This window comes from Salvelinus alpinus, chromosome 2, assembly GCF_045679555.1.
Source record: "Salvelinus alpinus chromosome 2, SLU_Salpinus.1, whole genome shotgun sequence".
NCBI classification, from domain to species: domain Eukaryota; kingdom Metazoa; phylum Chordata; class Actinopteri; order Salmoniformes; family Salmonidae; genus Salvelinus; species Salvelinus alpinus.
The window spans coordinates 78,986,765-79,009,273 of record NC_092087.1 but is presented as its reverse complement, the minus strand read 5'-3'; the positions used below and the strand labels follow the sequence as shown (position 1 = coordinate 79,009,273).

Genomic DNA, 22,509 nt, shown 5'->3' with positions numbered 1-22,509 from the left:
ACAACCCGTCCTGGCTGGATGGTTACTTTTGCCCGGCAAATGCGGAGCGCTTGCACAGGACGCACTGGGCTGTGCAGGTGCACCGGAGACACAGTGCGCAGAGCCGGCGCAGGATATCCTGGGCCGTAGAGACGCACTGGAGGCCAGATGCGCTGAGTCGGCACCATCCGTCCTGGCTGGATGCCCACTCTAGCCCGGCCAATGCGGGGAGCTGGAATATAGCGCACTGGGCTATGAGTGCGCACTGGAGACACCGTGCACATCACTGCATAACACGGTGCCTGACCAGTCACACGCTCCCCACAGTAAGCACGGGGAGTTGGCTCAGGTCTCCAACCTGACTCAGCCAATCTCCTCGTGTTCCCCCCCTGCCTCTCGTGCCTGCTCCGCTGTGCCAACTCCTCGTACTGTCGCCGCTCTGCTTTCGCCGCCTCTATCTCCTCCCTTGGACGCCGATACTCTCCAGCCTTTGCCCAGGGTCCCTTGCCTTCCAAGATCTCCTCCCATGTCCATTCCTCCAGAAAACGCTGCTCCTCCCGGCCACGCCGCTTGGTCCGTTTGTGGTGGGTGGTTCTGTCACGAACGTCGTCAGGGAAATGACCGGACCAAGGTGCAGCGTGGTGAGCGTACATTTTTCTTTATTAAGAATGTCGCCAATAAAACAAGAAACACCAAAAACGAACGTGAAGCTTACTAGGGCTATACAAGCCACTAACAAAGACAACTACCCACAACTAAGGTGGCAAAACAGGCTGCCTAAGTATGATTCCCAATCAGAGACAACGAACGACAGCTGCCTCTGATTGGGAACCACACTCGGCCAAACACAAAGAAATACAACACATAGAATGCCCACCCCACATCACACCCTGACCTAACCAAATAGAGAAATAAAACGGCTCTCTCATGTCAGGGAGTGACAATCATTTTAAAATGCTGCTGATATTACAGTTATTCAGTAGCTAATAGCTCACTGCGTAGTATGCCCATCCCCCACTCCCTTCCTCTTTCATAGACTGCGTGAGGACTGCCAGCAGAAACTCAAAATGTCCACCAGTTCTGCTGCTGTGCGCAGCCAGGTTTAGCACTTGGCAGCTGTTGACTGAACCATTCACTTGTGCAGGAGGACGAGAGTTTAAACTCCTCCTACTTTTAGGTATCATTTTACTCTAAACATAATTATACACTGAACAAAAACAAGCAAAAATGTCAAAGATTTTACTGAGTTACAATTCATATAAGGAAATGAGTCAATTGAAATAAATTAATTGCGCCCTAATCTATGGATTTCACATGACAGGGGATACGGATATGCATCTGAAACCTTTAAAAAAAGAGGTAGGGGCATAGATCAGAAAACCAGTCAGTATCTGGTGTGACCACCATTTGCCTCATGCAACGCAACATCTCCTTCGCATAGAGGTTATCAGGCTGTTGATTGTGGCCTGTGGGATCTGGATCACGCGGTCGTACACGTCGATCCAGAGCATCCCAAACATGCTCAATGGGTGACCTGTCTGGTGAGTATGCAGGCCATGGAAGAACTGGGACATTTTCAGCTTCCAGAAATTGTGTACAGATCCTTGCGACATGGGGCCGTGCATTATCATGCTGAAACAAGAGGTGATGCCGGCAGATCTTCGTGCATTTAAATCGCAAATTATAAAATACAATTGTGTTCATAGCTTATGCCTGCTCATAACATAACCCCAACGCTACTATGGGGCACTCGGTTCATAACGTTGACATCAGCAAACCACTCGCCCACACATACACGCTACACTGTCTGCCATCTGTCCGGTACAGTTGAAATCGGGATTCATCCGTGAAGAGCACACTTCTGCAGCGTGCCAGTGACCATCGAAGGGAGGCTTTTCCCACTGAAATCGGTTATGACGCAAAACTGCAGTCAGGTCAAGACCCTGGTAAGGACAATGAGCACGCAGATGATTTTCCCGAGACTGTTTCTGACAGTTTGTGCAGAAATTATTTTGTTGTGCAAACCCACAGTTTCATCAGCTGTCCGGATGGCTGGTCTTATCGACGATCCCACAGGTGAAGAAGCCGGATGTGGAGGTCCTAGGCTGGCGTGGTTACACGTGGACTGCGGATGTGATGTCGGTTAGACGTACTACAAATCTAAAACAACGTTGGAAACGGCTTATGGTAAAAAAATATATATATTAAATTAAATGATCTGGCAACAGCTCTGGTGGACATTCCAGCAGTCAGCATGCCAATTGCACATTCCCTCAAAACTTGAGACACATGACATTGGTGTTGTGTGACAAAAATGCACATTTTAGAGTGGCCTGTTAATGATCATGCTGTTTAATCAGCTTCTTGATATGCCACACCTGTCAGGTGGAAGGATTATCTTGGCAAAGGAGAAATGCTCACTAACAGGTATGTAAACAACTTTGTGCACAAAATAAGCTTTTTGTGCATATGGCGAAATAAGCTTTTTGTGCATATGGAAAATGTCTGGGATCGATTATTTCAGCTCAGGAAATATGTGACCAACACCTTACATGTTGTGTTCATATTTTTCTTCAGTATACATACAAATGGGGATTGTACCGAAATATCGCAATTTGTAACATTATTTGTATTGAATCCTATTAGTAACAAAGAAACCAAAAGATCGCTGACTCTTTGATGGTAATACTGATTTGACCTAAATGTCCTCCGAATGGATGATGAAAAATAATATGTTCAGTAACATTTTTCCTCATAACTTTACAATAAAAATTATTAACATGTTATTTTCTAATATTAGTTTCCTTGTTAAAAAATACAAAAAAAGGTGCAATCACATCCTGTTATGTTACAACAGCGCTGTTCACATTCCAATGTTATTGCACAGTGCTCGTAGTCCTCCCCTCCCCCACTCTTTCATTACCCGCGTTCTGGATTCACTGCAGAAAAAACAAAATGGCCACCAGCTCTGCTGTGTGCACAGCCATTCAGGCTGAGCCCTCACATGCTACTAACTGAACACATATTCAATCCACTGTATCAAGTTACATCACCTCCATGTTAATAAAGTATTTGCTCTGTATGCCAATTTTGCATAGTCGGTTTCATTCGTTTTTTTATTTGTATAAAAAGTAGGTTAAGTTTGCTTTTTATAAAATGTATTTACTTCAAAGTAGTTATTATGTACTTCCTCCTCCATCCCACACCATTTTCTGTTTGGTTATGCTGATCAATTAGGTTAAATGTATTTAGTTTGGGTATATTTTCTCCTGAAGCTCCCATGATGCGGTTCAAGCTAGTCCTCCACTGTACTATATACTACAACATTTACTGATTGATGTGGGCCATAGATGATTGGTTTCTGCTCTGCAATAGCTGTAAACTGTCCACTGTATACCTCCAAACTGGGTAAAAAAGACTCCTCATCACCATCTTGTCCTTGCTTCTATTCCTTTGGTAATGTTTGTTTCCTCTGACAAACACTGGTGATTTACTAGGCTAGTAGTACTTGACTAGTACTGTGTTCTGTTCATAGCTCATAACAATTCCAGAGGGGTGTGGCCAAACAGCAGCAAAACAATTCAGATGTGTAAAATCAGGGAAAGGCTTGACAATTTATCGGCATATCTCTGATTGCAGCGCATTATAAATATCTTTCCAGTGATCTGCCCATTCCTGAATTCATCTGTATGACAACACAGGCACTGGCTCAAATCTCAAAATTACTTTAAAAAACTATTTGGTTATTCAGGAAGGCAATTCTTCTCATTTGTCATTGTAAAACACTGCTGACCTTTAAAATCATTAGCATCGGGCAATACGAAGAAAAGAACCTGTCTTGCAGGTTTGGTTAAACCAAAACGTTAGCAGAGTTGGGATGGGCTCCAAGCCGTAGTCCATGCTACATTTTATTTAGTGAATGTTTTTTCCTGTTAAATGAGTTCCCTCATGTTCTGTTGCTAGGCCTATGTGAGCTGCATCCTCAGGCTGATGGCATACATTTCAGAAACTCCTTTCAGATGATAATTTCTGTGAAAATTCCCTCCGTTTTCAGATCTCTCCCAAGACACAGGCAAAGGTAGGCTATCAGTCTCAGCAATGTTGATGAAACATTGCATGTTGAATTTCACAACTGATTTGGCTGACGTAGGTGGTCTACAGAAATCTTCAAGAATTCCTGCTCTTACTTTTCACTGCCTCGACAAGAACAAATTACTGTTGACAGCTCTGAATAATGAAGCGTTTGTTAATTGGACTTGATGCAAGCTCTACCTTTCAAACCTTAGGTGTGTTTTTCAATTAGTGGCAAGGCGGGAGGAACCACGCAACATGAGCTTTGATCAGTGTTCATATCCCAGTGTTGATCAGAGACCGTTTGTGGTTTTGTAGCGTTAATTATTCTTTTCTAACATCCCCATAGAACTCCATTAGCCAGGAAACCAATAGGAGAAAATATTGGTAGATATAGAGATATCACCTTCCTGTTAAAGCTCCTGTTCTTGTTCCGGTGCCAATGATGATTCAAGACCTTTTTCAATTGTCAGACAAAGATTTTTACACATTCGGACTGGTTGAAAAGCATTGCTGCTAACACAATACTTCAGACTCCAGCATTCCCCCCCAAATGTTTTGACTCTCTCACTTCCTTGTACACAAATAGCAGGGCATGGACAATCTAAATGTCAAAGCTGCTACTTTTTTACTAGAGAAAATAAATACATATACTTTTTCCTAATACAAAACATAAATACAGCACTATTGTAAAAAATATATTAAAAAAAAAAGAATACTTCATAAAAAACATCTACATTTCGGAATTGGGGTTAGCACAGCACTCCTTCACGGAACAAAAAATAGAACAATATCCAAGTTCAATACTAAAATGTAGCCCAAGACACTAGTCAGAATAGAGCAACACCATTATAGGTGTACAACATTCTTTAAAAAAAGAAATTCAAGTAAACCTTGAACAGGAGTAGTCTGGAGAAGGCCTTCCGTTGGACAGAAATCGTACACGTGATTAGTTTGGCTGTGTTGATTGAGGGAACTAGCAATGGCAGAGGGAGGAAGAAAATAAGCAGGAGGGTGAGGGGGGCTACGGTTGGACTGTTCCATCTGTTTCAGCATAGAGTGTCCTTGTGCAAAGTTGTGCGCACAGTGAAACCACCATAGTCTCAGCCTCATGGCTCAACACAGCCAGCATAGGCAACACTGACCCAGCACCGGCTGACAAACTGCACAATGTAACACCCTCAGAACAAAACAAATGGAAACAAAAGGATTTTCTCCCTTTGGGATTTACCTCAGGGTATCCATATTAAAAGCTACAACAATAAATGTAAATATTTTTTGTAAATTTAGCAGAAGCATGCAGCACAGGCATCTTTTTGCCTGCAAAAAAACAAGGCTAGCAACACAGTCAGTACTAAAGTGCACAGCCTGACACACTTAGCACCACCCCTCCCCCACCCTAGCAGTCTGCAGCTGCATGGAAAACTACAGCCTAGCTAGGACTAAACCATTCAGGTAGAAGTAGGGGAGGATGTTTTTTTATAACTGGAGAGGGAGGTAGAGAGAGAGAAACGTTTAATTAACCACCAGAAATCTAGACTACTTCTGTCGTAAAATAAGAACGCAAATGAATATAAGAACCTTTGGTGTAATGTAAAATAAAACAAATTTAAACCTGAGAGAGTATATAATCTTAGACACCATAGTTTACTGTATCAATGTTTACGAGTTGTAAAACTTGACAAATATCAATCAATACAGGGATCAATCATGTTCCTTGTACCTTAACACCAGTATGGAATATAGATAGAAAAGGTACACAAGTAACACAGGTGTAACACAATTTCTGAGAAGTGTGATAATTGTTTAGAAATAAGTATTTTTATTAATTAAAAAGGCCTATAATCACTAATGGCAATAGCAATACAATGATAAAACGAACATGCATAAAACAAGATGGTAGTTGATAGTTTACTCCTTCTTGAGAGTCAGGACTATGTTGTCTGTTTCTTGCATAGTTCTTGGATTACAAGGTAAAACCAAAAATAGATAATTAAAAAATGCTGCTGATATTACAGTTATTCAGTAGAACACTAGCCAGCTAATAGCTCACTGCGTAGTATGCCCATCCCCCACTCCCTTCCTCTTTCATAGACTGCGTGAGGACTGCCAGCAGAAACTCAAAATGTCCACCAGTTCTGCTGCTGTGCGCAGCCAGGCTTAGCATTTGGCAGCTGTTGGCTGAAACATTCACTTGTGCAGGAGGACTAAAGAGTTTAAACTCCTCCTACTTTTAGGTATAATTTTACACGTCACATAATTATACACGGAACAAAAACAAGCAAAAATGTCAAAGATTTTACTGAGTTACAGTTCATATAAGGAAATTAGTCAATTTAAATTAATTCATTCATTAGGCCCTCATCTATGGATTTTACATGTCTGGGAATACAGATATGCATCTTTTGGTCACATATTTCTTAAAAAAAGAGGTAGGGGCATTGATCAGAAAACCAGTCAGTATCTGGTGTGAATACCAATTAGCCTCATGCAGCGCAACACATCTCCTTCGCATAGAGGTTATCAGGCTGTTGATTGTGGCCTGTGGAATGTTGTCCCACTCCTTTTCAATGGCTGTGCGAAGTTGCTGGTTATCGGAGGGATCTAGACCACGCTGTCGTACACATTGATCCAGAGCATCCCAAACATGCTCAATTGGTGACATGTCTTGTGAGTATGCAGGCCATGTAAGGACAGGGACATTTTCAGCTTCCAGAAATTGTGTACAGATCTTTGAGACATGGGGCCGTGCATTATCATGCTGAAACATGAGATGATGGCGGCAGATCTTTGTGCATCCGAATCGCAAATTATAAAATGCAATTGTGTTCGTTGTGTGTAGCTTATGTCTGCCCATACCATAACCCCAATGGCACCATGGGGCACTCTGTTCACAACGTTGACATCAGCAAACCGCTCGCCCAAACGACGCCATACACTCTACGCTCTCTGCCATCTGTCCGGTACAGTTGAAATCGGGATTCATCCGTGAAGAGCACACTTCTGCAGCGTGCCAGTGGCCATCGAATGGAGCCTTTTCCCACTGAAATCAGTTACGACGCAAAACTGCAGTCAGGTCAAGACCCGGGTGAAGACAACGAGCACACAAATGAGCTTCCTGAGACTGTGCAGAAAATCTTTGGTTTTGCAAACCCATAGTTTCATCAGCTGTCGGGGTGGCTGGTCTCATCGACGATCCCACAGGTGAAGAAGACGGATGTGGAGGTCCTGGGCTGGCATGGTTAAAAGTGGTCTGCGGTTGTGAGGCCAGTTGGATATACTGCCAAATTCTCTAAAATGATGCTGGAGCGTCTTATGGTAGAGAAATTTATATTAAATTTTCTGGCAACAGCTCTGGTGGACATTCCTGCAGTCAGCATGCCAATTGCACACTCCCTCAAAACTTGAGACATGTGGCATTGTGTTGTGTGTCAAAAATGCACATTTTAGAGTGGCTTTTTAATGCCCCCAGCAGAAGGTGCACCTGTGTAATGATCATGATGTTTAATCAGCTTCTTGATATGCCACACCTGTCAGGTGGATGGATTATCTTGACAAAGGATTAATGCTCACTAACAGGGATGTAAACTAATTGGTCAACAAGATGAGAAAAATAAGCTTTTTGTGCATATGGAACATTTCTGGGATCTTTTATTTCAGCTCATGAAACATGGGACCAACACTTCATATGTTGCATTCATATTTTTGATTCTACCGAAAGATTGAAAACTATAACATTCTTTGTCTCTTGTATGGACTCCTATTGCTAACAAAGAAACCAAAAGATTGCTGACTCTCTGATTGCAATACTGATTTTACCCAAATGTCTTCGAATGGATGATGAAAAATTGTTTAGTCACATTTTCCCTAAACTTTACAATAAGAATTATTAACATGTTATTTTCTAATCTCTGATGAGTTTCCTTGATATAAAACGAATAAGGTGAAATGACATCCTGTTATGTTACAATGGCGCTGTTCACATTCCAATGTTATTGCGCAGTGCGCGTCGTTTCCCCTCCCCACTCCTCTTTCATTACCCGCGTTCTGGATTCACTGCAGAAAAAAACAAAATGTCCGCCAGTTCTTCTGTGTGCACTGCCAGGCTGAGCCCTCACACGCTACTATCTGAACACATATCCAATCCACTGTAGTACAACAGTGCATCAACTTACATCACCTTCATGTTAAATTATTTGCTTTGTATGCCAATTTTACATAGATGGTTTCGTTCATTTTTTTTATTTGTATAAAAAGTAGGTTAAGTTTGCTTTTAACAAATTGTATTTACTTTCAAAGTAGTTATTATGTACTTCCTCATCCATCCCACACCATTTTCTGTTTGGTTATGCCAATCAATTAGGTTAAATGTATTTCGTTTGGGTATATTTTCCTTCTGAAGCTCCCATGATGCGTTTCAAGCTAATCCTCCGCTATACTATATACTACAGCATTTACTGATTGATGTGGGCCATAGATGATTGGTTTCTGGTCTGCAATAGCTGTAAACTGTCCACTGTATACCTCCAAACTGGGGTAAAAAAGACTCCTCATCACCATCTTGACCTTGCTTCTATTCCTTTGGTAATGTTTGTCTCCTCTGACAAACACTAGTGATTTACTAGGCTAGTAGTACTTGACTAGTACTGTGTTCTGTTCATAGCTCACAACAATTCCAGAGGGACATGTGGCTACACAGCAGCACAATAATTCACAGATGTGTAAAATCAGGGAAAGGCTTGAAAATTCATGGGCCTATCTGTGATTGGAGTGCATTATAAATATCTTTCCAGCGATCTGCCCATTCCTGAATTCATCCGTGTGACAACACAGGCACTGGCAAACATCTGAAAATTACTTTTAAAAACTATGCAGGTATACAGGAAGGCAAGTCCTCTCATTTGTCATTGTAAAATACTGCTGATCTTTCAATCATTAGCATTAGCATAGGGCAATACGAAGTAAAAAGTGAATAAATACAACTCGCCTGTCTTGCTACACAGCAGTGAGAGGATATGGTAAAATCAAAAAGTTAGCAGAGACGGGCTGGGCTTCAAGCCTAGTCCAAGTTACAATTGTATTTAGTGAATGTTTTCTCCTGTTAAATAAGGCCCTGATCCAAGTGCAGAGTGCTCTCATGTTCTGTTGCTAGGCCTATGTGAGCTGCATCCTCTGGCTGCCGGCATACATTTCAGAAACTCCTTTCAGATCACAATTTCTGTGAAAATTCCCTCCCCTTTTAGATCTCTCCCAATACACAAGGTAGGCGATCAGTCTCAGCAATGTTGAGTAAACATTGTATGTTGAATTTTACATTCACAACTGATTTGGCTGAGGTAGGTGGTCTACAGAAATCTTAAAGAATTTCTTCACTTACTTTTCACTGCCTCGACAAGGACAAATGACTTGACAGCCTCTGAATAACTAGACTTTTGTTAATTGGACTCGATCCATGATGATCTCTACCTTTCAAACCTCAGGTGTGTTTTTCAATTAGTGGCAAGGCGGGAGGAGCCACACAACATGAGCTTTGATCAGTGTTCATATCCCAGTGTTGATCAGAGACAGTTTGTGGTCTTGTCGCCTTTTACAGTTCATTTTCTAAGCTCCTCATTTGACTCAATTAGCCGGGAAACTAAGAGAAGAAAATATTGGTAGATATGAAGGTATCACTTTCCTGTTCAAGCTCCTGTTCTTGTTCTGGTGCCAATGATGATTCAATACCTTTTTCACTTGTCAGACAAAAGGTTTTTACATATTCTAAATTGTGGCAAAGCATTGCTGCTATCACAATACTTAAGGTTTCTAGTATTGTCCCCCAACTGTTCAGACCCTCTCACTTCCTATCACACAAATAGCTGGACATGAATATCTAAATGCCCAAAAATTTAATATTTTTTTATACAAAAAAATAAATACAAATGTTCCTAAGACAAAACACACAATGACCAAATACAACGCCATTAGTGTTACATAAATACGTTTTAAAAAACGCATTATCTATGTTTTGGAAGCATTGTTAACGTAGTAGCACTCTAGCGAACAAACAAAAAATAGAAGTGTAGATACTAGTCAGAATAGTAACTTGGGTATAGGTGTTTAAAAATATATATATATGAAATTCAAGTAAACCTTGAAAAGGAGTAGTCTGGAGAAGTAGGCCTTCCGTTGGACAGAGGTCGTACGCGTGATTAGTTTGGCTGTGTTGAGGGAACTAGCAACAGCAGTGGAAGGAAGAAAAAAAGCGGGAGGGTGAAGGGGGCTGAGGTCGGACTGTTCCATCTGTTTCAGCATAGAGTGTTCTTTTGCAAGGTTGTGCACACGTGCGCACAGTGAAACTATCACAGTCTCAGCCTCATCTCGCTAAACACGGCCAGCACAGGCAACACTGACCCAGCACAGGCTGACTAACTGCACAATGTAACACCCTCAGAACAAAAGGATGGAAACAAAATGAGTTTCTGCCTTTAGGATTTACCTCAGAATGGCCATCTTAAAAGTTACTACAACAAATGCAAAATATACAACTTATTTATTAACTTTGGCAGAAGCATGCAGCACAGACTTCTTTTTGCCCGCAAAAAAACAGGCTAACAGCACAGTCAGTGCTAAAGTGCACAGCCTGACACGCTTAGCGGCCACCCCTCCCCCAACCACCCACCCTAGCAGTCTGCAGCAGCATGGAAAATTACAGCCTATCTAGGACTAAACCATTCTGACAGAGGTAGGGGGAGGATATTTTTTTTACAACTAGAGAGGGAGCTGGAGAGATAAAACTGTTTAATTAAAACACCAGAAATCTAGACTACTTCTGTCCTAAAATGAGAAAGCGAATGAAAATAATGACCTTTAACTGTTATGTTCAAAAAAAGCCTGAAAGAGTACATAACCTTAGACACCATAGTCGAATGTATCAAGGTTTGCGAGTTGTAAAATTGGGCAGATATCAATCATTACAGGGATCAATTATTCTCCATGTGTCACGTTCCTGACCTTATTTCCCTTGTTTTGTCTTTATTTAGTATGGTCAGGGCGTGAGTTGGGGTGGGCAGTCTATGTTATTTGTTTCTATGTTTAGGTTTGTTCGTTTGGCCTAATATGGTTCTCAATCAGAGGCAGGTGTTTGTCATTGTCTCTGATTGGGAACCATATTAAGGTAGGCTGTTTTCAATGTTTGTTTGTGGGTGATTGTTGCCGTGTCTGTGTTTGTTCGCCACACGGTACTGTTTTCGTTCGTTTGTTCACGTCGTTTATTGTTTTGTATTTTGTCAAGTGTTTTTCGTCTTCGTTGCTATAATTAAAATATGTATTCAAACCACGCTGCGCTTTGGTCCGATCCTTGCTCCTCCTCTGACGAGGAGGAAGACGAGCGTTACAGAATCACCCACCAACCAAGGACCGAGCAGCGTGGTAAGAGGCAGCAGCAGCAGGAGCAGCGATCGCAGGACTTATGGAGTTGGGAGGAAATTCTGGACAGCGGAGGACCCTGGGCACAACCGGGAGAATATCGCCGCCCTCGTGAAGAGCTGGAGGCAGCTAAAGCCGAGAGGCGGCGGTATGAGGAGGCAGCACGGAAGCGAGGCTGGAAGCCTGAGAGTCAGCTCCAAAAATGTCTTGGGGGGGGGCTAAAAGGGAGTGTGGCGAAGTCAGGTAGGAAACCTGCGCCGACTCTCCGTGCTTACCGTGGAGAGCGAGAGTACGGGCAGACACCGTGTTATGCGGAAGAACGCACGGTGTCTCCTGTACGTGTGCTTAGCCCGGTGCGGTACATCCCAGCTCCACGTATCGGCCGGGCTAGATTGAGCATTGAGCCAGGTGCCATTAAGCCGGCTCAACGCGTCTGGTCTCCAGTGCGTCTCCTCGGGCCGGCATACATGGCACCAGCCTTACGCATGGTGTCTCCGGTTCGCCAACACAGCCCAGTGCGGGTTATTCCACCTCCCCGCACTGGTCGGGCTACGGGGAGCATTCAACCAGGTAAGGTTGGGCAGGCTCGGTGCTCAAGGGAGCCAGTACGCTTCACGGTCCGGTATATCCGGCGCCACCTCCCCGCCCCAGCCCAGTACCACCAGTGCCTACACCACGCACCAGGCTTGCAGTGCGTCTCCAGAGCCCTGTTCCTCCTCCACGCACTCGCCCTATGGTGCGTGTCTCCAGCCCGGTACCACCAGTTCCTACACCACGCACCAAGCCTCCTGTGCGTCTCCAGAGCCCTGTGCGTCCTGTTGCTGCTCCCCGCACTAGCCTTGAGGTGCTTGTCCTTAGCCCGGTACCACCAGTTCCGGCACCACGCACCAGGCCTACTGTGCGCCTCAGCCGGCCAGAGTCTGCCGTCTGCCCAGCGCCGTCTGCGCTGTCCGTCTGCCCAGCGCCGCCTGCGGTGCCCGTCTGCCCAGCGCCGTCTGAGCTGCCCGTCTGTCCTGAGCCTTCAGAGCCGCCCGCCCGCCAGTCAGGAGCAGCCAGAGCCGCCCGCCAGTCAGGAGCAGCCAGAGCCGCCCGCCAGTCAGGAGCAGCCAGAGCCGCCCGCCAGTCAGGAGCAGCCAGAGCCGCCCGCCAGTCAGGAGCAGCCAGAGCCGCCCGCCAGTCAGGAGCAGCCAGAGCCGCCCGCCAGTCAGGAGCAGCCAGAGCCGCCCGCCAGTCAGGAGCAGCCAGAGCCGCCCGCCAGCCAGGAGCAGCCAGAGCCGCCCAAAAAATAAAGTGATGAGGCTGATGCAACAGATCAGACCGTTTAGCATAAAATGTTGCTGAAGTTTCAAAAAATCATATTAAAACTCAATAATTGCGTACATGGCTGTTGGATATGCGCAAATGTTCTAAAATGCAATTAGCAGGAAAATACCAAGTGGTTTCATGTGGCAGAGATGAAAATATCCGTTAGAAATAAAGAAAGAGGGGAGATCTGTCACGACTCCCACCGAAGGTGCCTCCCCTGCCTGTTCGGGCGGCGCTCGGCGGTCGTCGTCGCCGGTCTACTAGCTGCCACCGATCCCCTTTTCCTTTTCTGTTTGTTATGTCTTATTGGTTGCACCTGTTTCGTGTTTGAGTTTTGATTCAGGACTATTTAAGCCTGTTAGGCCCGCCTGCTTTTGTGCGGGCTTGTTTTCTGTTAGTTGAGGTTTGTTGTGTGTTGTGTTCCCTGTCTGTCTGTGCCCAGTTTTGGGTTGGACACTTTTGATTATCGCCTGTTGTTTTGGGCGTTTATTTTGGTTACCGCAATAAAGTTTGGTTTCCCTCATTATCCTCTGCTCTCTGCGCTTGACTCCGCACCCACCACTCCTGGCTGTGTGACAGAAGCCCGCACCATACCCATGGAGTCAGCAGGAGCAGCTGCACCCCCTCTCCCATCCATGGAGGAGCGTGTCCTCCATCATATGGCCATTCTCCACCAAATCGGGCCAGCAATGGATCAAATGATGGAGAGAATGGACCGATGGGAGAGGAGTGGTCTCCCTACCTCACCCAGCTCAACCTACCCCTCCTACGATGTCCGGATCCAGTGCTCTGCGTCTGGCGCTCCCCAGGGAGTACGATGGAACGGCGGCTGGGTGCCAGGGTTTCTTACTACAGCTTGAGCTGTCCCTGGCTACTGTTCGTCCAACTCCCTCTGGTGAGGAGAGCGTGAGCGTCCTCGTCTCCTGTCTGACGGGTCGAGCCCTGGAGTGGGCCAATGCAGTGTGGAATAGATAGCCGACCATTAGATAGCCGACCATTAGGGTCAGGGCTGGTCAGGGAGGCCACGGTTCCACTGGACATGGTGACGCAGCGGGATCATAAGGAGGGGATTAGTCTCTTCCTTACTGATTCACCTGCGTTTCCAGTGGTGCTGGGGATTCCCTGGCTGGCTAATCACAATCCTGAGATTTCATGGAAACAGGGGGCTCTCCGAGGCTGGTCAGTGGAGTGTTCAGGTAGGTGCAGAGGAGTTTCCATCGGTGCGACGACGGTGGAGAGTCCTGACCAGGTTTCCACTGTGCGCATTCCCTCTGAATATGCCGATTTGGCTATCGCTTTCTCTAAAAAGAGGGCAACCCAATTACCACCTCATCGACGAGGGGATTGCGCGATAAACCTCCTGGTAAACACTGCACTTCCCAGGAGTCACGTGTACCAATTGTCCCAGGAGGAGACAGTGGCTATGGAGACATATGTCACTGAATCTCTGGGACAGGGGTACATTCGGCCCTCCACGTCACCCGTCTCCTCGAGTTTCTTTTTGTGAAGAAAAAAAGAGGGAGGTCTGCGTCCGTGCATTGATTATAGAGGTCTAAATTCCATCACAGTGGGGTTTAGTTACCCGCTACCTCTCATGGCCACGGCAGTAGAATCATTTCACGGAGCGCGTTTTTTCACAAAACTGGACCTTAGGAGTGCGTATAATTTGGTGCGTATCCGGGAGGGAGATGAGTGGAAGACCACGTTTAGTACCACATCTGGCCATTATGGGTAACCTCGTCATGCCGTATCGGTTGAAAAATTCTCCAGCTGTCTTTCAATCTTTCGTAGACGAGATTCTCAGAGACCTGCACGGCAGGGTGTGGTGGTGTATATCGATGATATACTTATCTATTCTGCCACACGCGCCGCGCATGCGTCTCTGGTGCGTAAGGTACTTGGGCGACTGCTGGAGCATGACCTGTACGTCAAGGCTGAGAAATGTGTGTTCTCCAAACAAGCCGATTCCTTCCTGGGTTATCGCATTTCCACCTCTGGGGTGGTGATGGAGTGTGACCGCGTTACAGCCGTGCGTAATTGGCCGACTCCGACCACGGTAAAGGAGGTGCAGCGTTTTTTAGGGTTTGCCAATTACTACCGGAGGTTTATCCGAGATTTTGGTCAGGTAGCTGCTCCCATTACTTCACTGCTGAAGGGGGGGCCGGCGCGCTTGCGGTGGTCCGCGGAGGCGGACAGAGCCGTCAGTCGTCTGAAGGAGCCGTTCACCGACACTCCCGTGCTGGCTCATCCGGACCCCTCTTTGGCATTCATAGTGGAGGTGGACGCGTCCGAGGCTGGGGTTGGAGCCGTGCTGTCACAGCGCTCGGACACTCCACCGAAGCTCCGCCCCTGCGCTTTCTTCTCGAGGAAGCTCGGTCCGGCGGAGCGGGACTATGACGTGGGGGACCGGGAGTTGTTAGCTGTGGTAAAAGCTCTGAAGGTGTGGAGACATTGGCTTGAGGGGGCCAAGCACCCTTTCCTCATCTGGACTGGCCATCGTAATCTCGAGTATATCCGGGCAGCGAGGAGATTGAATCCGCGTCAGGCAAGGTGGGCCATGTTTTTTTACCAGATTTCGGTTCACGATCTCCTATAGGCCAGGCTCCCTTAACACTAAGGCTGACACGCTGTCCCATCTCTACTCCCATCCTTCCAGCTTCATGTCTGGTAGCACCGGTGGTATGGGAGGTGGACGCGGAAATCGAGCGGGCGTTACGGTTGGAACCTGCACCTCCTCAGTGTCCAGCGGGTATTCAGTACGTGCCGCTTGGTGTTCGTGATCGTTTGATTCGATGGGCCCATACGCTACCCTCGTCGGATCATCCTGGTATTGAGGACAGTGCGGAGTCTTAGGGGGAGGTACTGAAGGCCCACTTTGGCCAAGGACGTGAGGTTTTATGTCTCCTCCTGCTCGGTGTGCGCTCAGAGCAAGGCTCCTCGACACCTGCCTAGAGGGAAGTTACAGCCCCTCCCCGTTCCACAACGGCCGTGGTCGCATTTGTCGGTGGATTTTCTCACCGACCTTCCCCCGTCTCAGGGAAACACCACGATCCTGGTCGTTGTGGATCGGTTTTCTAAGTCCTGCCGTCTCATCCAGTTGCCCGGTCTCCCTACGGCCCTACAGACTGCGGAGGCCCTGTTTACCCACGTCTTCCGGCACTACGGGGTGCCTGAGGACATCGTTTCTGATCGGGGTCCCCAGTTCACGTCCAGAGTTTGGAGGGCGTTTATGGAACGTACGGGGGTCTCAATCACCCTGACCTCGGGTTTTCACCCAGAGAGTAATGGGCAGGTGGAGAGAGTGAACCAGGATGTGGGTAGGTTTCTGCGGTCGTATTGCCAGGACTGGCCTGGTGAATGGGAAAGGTCTCCACTAACATGTCACCTTTCCAGTGCGTGTTGGGCTACCAGCCGGTCCTGGCCCCATGGCATCAGAGCCAGACCGAAGCTCCTGTGGTGGAGGAGTGGGTGCAGCGCTCGAAGGAGACCTGGAGAGCCGTCCAGGAATCACTTAAACTAGCTGGTGGACGGCAGAAGAGGAGCGCTGACCGTCACCGCAGTGAGGCCCCCGTGTTCGCACCGGGGGACCAGGTCTGGCTCTCGAACCGAAACCTGCCCCTCCGCCTGCCGGAAGCTGGGGGCCGCAGTGTGTGGGGCCATTTAAAGTCCTGAGGAGGATAAACGAGGTGTGTTATAGGTTACAGCTTCCTTCTTACTACCGTATTAACCACTCGTTTCATGTGTCTCTCCTCAGGCCGGTGGTGGCTGGTCCCCTGCAGGAAGGTGAGGTGCCGGAGGTCCCTCCGCCCCCTCTGGACATCGAGGGGTCCCCGGCGTACACTGTACGTTCCATTCTGGACTCTAGACGCCGGGTGAGGGGCCTACAGTAGCACGTGGACTGGGAGGGGTACGGTCCGGAGGAGAGGTGCTGGGTACCGGTGGAGGACATCTTGGATCCATCACTACTGAGGGAGTTCCACCGCCTCCATCCAGATCGCCCTGCGCCTCGCCCCCCCGGGTCGCCCTCGAGGCCGGCGGCGGTGCACTGCAGGAGCCGCGCGTCAGGGGGGGTACTGTCACGACTCCCACCGAAGGTGGCTCCCCTGCCTTTTCGGGCGGTGCTCGGCGGAAGTCGTCGCCGATCTACTAGCTGCCACCGATCCCCTTTTCCTTTTCTGTTTGTTATGTCTTATTGGTTGCACCTGTTTCGTGTTTGAGTTTTGATTCAGGACTATTTAAGCCTGTTAGGCCCGCCTGCTTTTGTGCGGGCTTGTTTTCTGTTAGTCGAGGTTTGTTGCGTGTTGTGTTCCCTGTCTGTTTGTGCCCAGTTTTGGGTTGGACACTTTTGATTATCGCCTGTTGTTTTGGGCGTTTATTTTGGTTACCGTAATAAAGTTTGGTTTCCCCCATTATCCTCTGCTCTCTGCGCTTGACTCCGCACCCACTACTCCTGGCTGTGTGACGAGATTTAAAGATGCACCAACTAGCATTGGTTACTAATATGACACATAAAACTTCCAAGTTTAGACAATTACATTTATGGTTAAATAGTTTCAAAATGCTGACCGCCTCTGCTCAGATTCAAGGTGTGTGATCTGGCAACAGGCACGGTCCTTCACTCTCCGGTTTTGTGACCATTTCATCTGGGCAAACCCTGCCTCGTGTAGCCTATGTCAACAGAATCAAGCCTTTAGATGTTAATGTTAGGCTAATTATCCTTACAAATATGTGTCAAACATGACGGCCGCTTAGCCTATATTTATGCAATTAAAAGTCTCATTAAAACTTTGCTACATTTTCTGGCGTCTCCCTTATGTCAGCATAGGTTTGGACATGAGGCTGTAGCCAATGTGCATATCACCTACCCTATGACATATTTTTTATTTATGTACATGAAAAATAGATTTGAATATTAAGCCATTGTCTATTGAATATTGTGTCAGGGCCCTCCTTGTTTGATATTGTGAATTTTGTTTTACTTGTCCATTCGGACAACTTAAATCTACATTCTTCTTGTGCCGACAATTAAAAAAAACTTTTCCTGGACAAGAGGACAAGCATTTATGTCGAGCCCTGACCAGTAAGGAATATTAGGGCAGCTGAGCACACTATAGATAGAAAAGATACACATGAGTACATGTCCTGGTAATCCGTCTGGCCCTGCGGCCTTGTGAATGTTAACCTGTTGTGTGTTTTTCATCTGCGTTAACGAGCATGCGCTGACCAACTGGCAAATGTCTTCACTGACATTTTCAACCTGTCCCTGACAGTCTGTAATACCAACATATTGCAAGCAGATCATAGTCCCTGTTCCCAAAAACACTAAGGTAACATGCCTAAATGACTACCGACCCGTAGCACTCATGTCTGTAGCCATGACGTGATTTGAAAGGCTGGTCATGGCTCACATCAACACCATTATTCCAGAAACCCTAGACCAACTCCAATTTGCATACCGCCCCAACAGATGACGCAAACTCTATTGCACTCAACACTACCCTTTCCCACCTGGACAAAAGGAACACCTATGTGAGAATGCTTTTCATTGACTACAGCTCAGCGTTCAACACCATAGTGCCCTCAAAGCTCATCACTAAGCTAAGGACACTGGGACTAAACACCTCCCTCTGCAACTGGATCCTGGACTTTCTGATGGGCCGCCCCACGTGGTAAGGGTAGGTAACAACACATCTGCCATGCTGATTCTCAACAAGGGGGCCCCACATGGGTGCGGGGGCCCCACATTACCTCCTGTAATCCCTGTTCACTCATGACTGCACGGCCAGGCACGACTCCAACATCATCATCAAGTTTGCCGATGACACAAAAGTGGTAGGCCTGATCACTGGCAACGATGAGACAGCCTATAGGGAGGGGGTCAGAGACCTGGCCGTGTGGTGCCAGGACAACAATTTCTCACTCAACGTGATCAAGACAAAGGAGATGATTGTGGACTACAGGAAAAGGAGGACCGAGCATGCACCCATTCTCATCGACGGGGCTGTAGTGGATCAGGTTGAAAGCTTGAAGTTCCTTGGTGTCCACATCACCAACAAACTATCATGGTCTAAACACACTAAGACAGTTGTGAAGAGGGCACGACAAAACCTATTCCTCAGGAGACTGAAAAGATTTGGCATGGGTCCTCAGATCCTCAAAAGGTTCTATAGCTGCACCATCGAGAGCATCCTGACTGGTTGCGTCACTGCCTGGTATGGCAACTGCTCGGCCTCTGACCACAAGGTACTACAGAGGGTAGTGCGTACGGCACAGTACATCACTGGGGCCAAGCTACCTGCCATCCAGGACCTCTATACCAGGCGGTGTCAGAGGAAGGCCCTAAAAATTGTCAAAGACTCCAGCCACCCTAGTCATAGACTGTGCACAGCAAGCGGTACCAAGTCTAGGTGCAAAACGCTTCTTAACAGCTTCTACCCCCAAGCCACAAGACTCCTGAACAGCTAATGAAAGGGCTACCCAGACCCCTCTTTTACACTGCCACTGCTGCTACTACTACTACTACTATCTGTTATTATCAATGCATAGTCACTTTAACACTACCTACATGTACATATTACCTCGACTAACCGGTGCCCCCGCACATTAACTCTGTACCGGTAACCCCTGTATATAGCCTCGCCATTGTTATTTTACTGCTGCTGTTTAATTATTTGTTACTTTTATTTTACATTTTTTACTTAACCCTTATTTTTCTTAAAACTTCTTAAAGCATTGTTGGTTAAGGGCTTGTAAGTAAGCATTTCACTGTAAGGTCTACACCTGTTGTATTCAGAGCATGTGACAAATAAAATGTGATTTGAATTTCTAAGAAAGTGAGATGATAATTGTTTAGAATTAAGTATTTTTAATTAGTTAATAGGCCTATAATCACTAATGGCAATATCAATACTATGATAAAGTAAACACCAATAAAAACATAATTCTTGAGAGGCAGGTCTAACCTGTTTTCTGTATCTTCTATAGAGCTTGGATTATGAGATGAAACCAAAATTAGATCATTTAAAAATGCTGCTGATATTACAGTTATTCAGTAGAACACTAGCCAGCGAATAGCTCACTGCGTAGTATGCCCATCCCCCACTCCATTCCTCTTTCATAGACTGCGTGAGGACTGCCTGCAGAAACTCAAAATGTCCGCCAGTGCTGGTGCAGTGGACAACCAGGTTTAGCACTTGGCAGCTGTTGACTGAAACATCAACTTGAGCAAGAGGACTAGTGTTTAAGCTCCTTCTACTTTTAGGTATCATTTTACTCTTCGCATAATTATACATACAATAGGGAATGTATCAAACGATCGCAATTTATGACATTCTTTGTCTGTTCTATGGACTCCTATTGCTAACAAAGAAATCAAAAGAACGCTGACTCCTTGATTGAGATACTTATTTAACGAAAATGTCCTTTGAATGGAAGATGAAAAATAATATGTTCAGTAACATTTTGCCTCATAACTTTACTATAATAATTATTAACATGTTATTTTCTCATCTCTGATATGATACAAAACGAATAAAATCACTGCTATGTTATTACAACAGCTCTGTTAACATTCCAATGTTACTGCAAACTGTGCGTAGGCTTCCCCTCAACACTCCTCTTTCATTACACGCGTTCCGGATTCACTGCAGAAAAAACAAAATGTCCGCCAACTCTGCTGTATGCGCAGCCAGCCAGACTGAGCCCTCACACACTGCTAACTGAACACGTATCCAATCCACTGTAGTACAACAGTGTATCAAGTTACATCACCTTCATGTTAATGTTATCTGTTCTGTATGCCAATTTTGCACAGGCTGTTTCGTTCGTTTTTATTTCTATAAAAAGTAGGTTACGTTTCTTTTTCAAAGTAGTTATTATGTACTTCCTCATCCATCCCACATAATGTTGTGTAAGGTTATGCTGATCAATTAGGTTAAATGTATTTAGTTTGGGTATATTTTCTCCTGAAGCTCCATGATGCGGTTCAAGCTAGTCTTCCGCTGTACTATATACTGCAGCATTTACTGATTGATGTGGGCCATAGATGATTGGTTTCTGGTCTGCAATAGCTGTAAACTGTCCACTGTATACCTCCAAACTGGGTAAAAAAGACTCCTCATCACCATCTTGACCTTGCTTCTATTCCTTTGGTAATGTTTGTCTCTGACAAACACTAGTGATTTACTAGACTAGTAGTACTTGACTAGTACTGTGTTCTGTTCATAGCTCATAACAATTCCAGAGGGGTATGTGGCCAAACAGCAGCACAACAATTCACAGATGTGTAAAATCTCAAAAGGCTTGAAAATAATGGGCCTATCTGTGATTGCAGCGCATTATAAATATCTTTCCAGTGATCTGCCCATTCCTGAATTCATCAATATGACAACACGGGCACTGGCAAACATCTCAAAATTACTATGCAGGTATACAGGTATGCAATTCCTCAAGTACTTGTAAAATACTGCTGATCTTTCAATCATTAACAAAGGGCAATACAAAGTAAAAAATAAAATACAAATAACCTGTCACACAGCAAGACAGGTTTGGTCAAACCAAAAAGTTGGCAGAGATGGGCTGGGCTCCAAGCCATAGTCCAAGCTACAGTTGTCTTTCGTGAATGTTTTCTCCTGTTAAACAAGGCCTTTCAATCCAAGTGCAGAGTGCTCTCATGCTCTGTTGCTAGGCCTATGTGAGCTGCATCCTCAGGTTGATGGCATACATTTCAGAAACTCCTTTCAGATTACAATTTCTGTGAAAATTCCCTCCGTTTTCAGATCTCTCCCAAGACACAGGCAAAGGTAGGCTATCAGTCTCAGCAATGTCGAGTAAACATTGTACGTTAAATTTCACAACTGGTAGGTGGTCTGCAGAAATCTTCAAGAATTTCTGCTCTTACTTTTCACTGCCTCGACAAGAACAAATTAATGTTGATAGCCTCTGAATAATGAAACTTTTGTTAATTGGACTCGATCCAAGATGATTTAACATTTTGTATTGAACCTTTATTTAACTAGGCAAGTCAGTTAAGAACAAATTCTTATTTACAATGAAGGCCTACCAGGGAACAGTGCCTTGATCAGGGGCAGAATGACAGATTTTTACCTTGTCAGCTCGGGGATTTGAACCAGCAACCTTTCGGTTACGGGCCCAACACTCTAACCACTAGGCTACCTGACGCCCCTATACCGTTCAAACCCCAGGTGTGTTTTTCAATTAGTGGCAAGGCGGGAGGAGCCACGCAACATGAGCTTTGATCAGTGTTCATATCCCGGTATTGATCAGAACCAGTTTGTGGTCTTGTCGCTTTCTTTATTTTTATAGATTCCCATAAGAATCCATTAGCCAAGAAACCAATATGAAAAAATATTGGTAGATATAAAGATATTACATCCCTGTTAAAGCTCCTGTTCTTATTCCGGTGCCAATGACGATTCAAGACCTTTTTCACTTGTCAGACAAAGATTTTTACACATTCGGACTGGTTGCAAAGCATTGCTGCTAATAGAATACTTAAGGCTTCTAGCATTCACCCCCAACCCTCTCATGTCCTCACACACAAATAGCAGGGCATGACAATCTAAATGCCAAAAATTATACATTTTTACTACAGAAAATATATACAAATATTTTCTCCTTATACAAAACATAAATACAGCACTACTGTAAACATTATTATTATTTTATTTTTTTAAATAACACTTTCTAAAAAAATATATATTATCCACGTTTCGGAATTGTGGTTAG

General features: G+C 45.5%; 1 protein-coding gene across 3 annotated transcripts in view; it reads right to left on the bottom strand.

Moving 5' to 3' along the window:
• The window catches only part of atf7ip (activating transcription factor 7 interacting protein), a 62,879-nt gene that overhangs the window by 30,926 nt on the left and 9,444 nt on the right, over positions 1-22,509 (bottom strand). The window lies entirely within an intron of this gene.